General features: G+C 37.9%; 1 protein-coding gene across 1 annotated transcript in view; it reads left to right on the top strand.

Annotated features, from left to right (window-relative positions):
- The window catches only part of LOC104984277 (dedicator of cytokinesis protein 11-like), a gene marked incomplete at its 3' end in the record, with an annotated part of 6,042 nt that overhangs the window by 2,183 nt on the left and 2,630 nt on the right, over positions 1-1,229 (top strand). The gene's annotated exons all lie outside the window — the stretch shown is intronic.

Raw genomic sequence — 1,229 nt, 5'->3', positions numbered from 1 at the left:
CTATACATATATTCTTCCCTGTTGAACCTCCCTCCGATCTCCCTCCCCATTCTGTCCCTCTAGGTTGATACAGAGCCCCTGTTTGAGTTTCTTGAGAGAGATATAGCAAATTTAGTTGGCTATCTATTTTACATGTGGTAATGTAAGTTTCCATGTTACTCTCTCCATACATCTCCCCTCTCCTCCCCTCTCCCCATGTCCATAAGTCTTTTCTTTATGTCTGTTTCTCCATTGCTGCCTTGCAAATAAATTCTTCAGTACCAACTTTTAGATTCGGTATATATGCATCAGTATACAATATTTAACTTTCTCTTTCTGACTGACTTCACTCTGTATAATAGGCTCTAGGTTCATCCACCTCATCAGAACTGACTCAAATATGTTCCTTTTTGGCTGTGTATATGTATGACAACTTCTTTATCCATTCATCTGTCGATGGACATCCAGGTTGCTTCCATGTTCTAGCTATTGTAAACAGTGCTGCAATGAACAGTGGGATACATGTGTCTTTTTCAATTTTGGTTTCCTCAAGGTATATGCCTAAGAGTGGGATTGCTGGGTAATATGGTGGTTTTATTCCTAGGTTTTTAAGGAACCTCCATACCATCTTCCAGAGTGGCTGTATCAATTTACATTGCCACCAACAGTGCAAGAGCATTCCCTTTTTTCCACACCCTCTCCAGCATTTATTGTTTGTAGACTTTTTGACAGTGGCCATTCTGACTGGAGTGAGATGATACCGCATTGTAGCTTTGATTTGCATTTCTCTAATAATGAGTGATGTTGAGCTCATTTTCATGTGTTTGTTAGCCATCTGTATGTCTTCTTTGGAGAAATGTCTGTTTAGGTCTTTTTGCCACCTTTTGATTGGGTTGTTTGATTTTCCTGGTATTGAGTTGTATGAGCTACTTGTATACTTTGGAAATTAATCCCTTGTCAGTTATTTCATTTCCTATTGTTTCCTCCCATTCTGAGGATTGTCTTTTCACCTTGCTTACAGTTTCCTTTGGTGTGATAAAGCTATTAAGTTTAATCAGGTCCCACTTGTTTACTTTTGTTTTAATTTCTCTTGCTCTAGGAGGTGGGTCATAGAGGATGTTGCTTTGATTTATGTCATTGAGTGTTCTGCCTATATTTTCCTCTAAAAGTTTTATAGTTTCTGGTCTTATATTTAGATCTTTACTCCATTTTGAGTTTATCTGTGTATGGTATTAGGAAGTGTTCTAATT

This window comes from Bison bison, unplaced genomic scaffold (genome assembly GCF_000754665.1).
Source record: "Bison bison bison isolate TAMUID 2011002044 unplaced genomic scaffold, Bison_UMD1.0 scf7180017863964, whole genome shotgun sequence".
Classification (NCBI taxonomy): Eukaryota; Metazoa; Chordata; class Mammalia; order Artiodactyla; family Bovidae; genus Bison; species Bison bison.
Note: the sequence above shows the minus strand (reverse complement) of the source record. Positions and strands in the feature narration are given on the sequence as shown.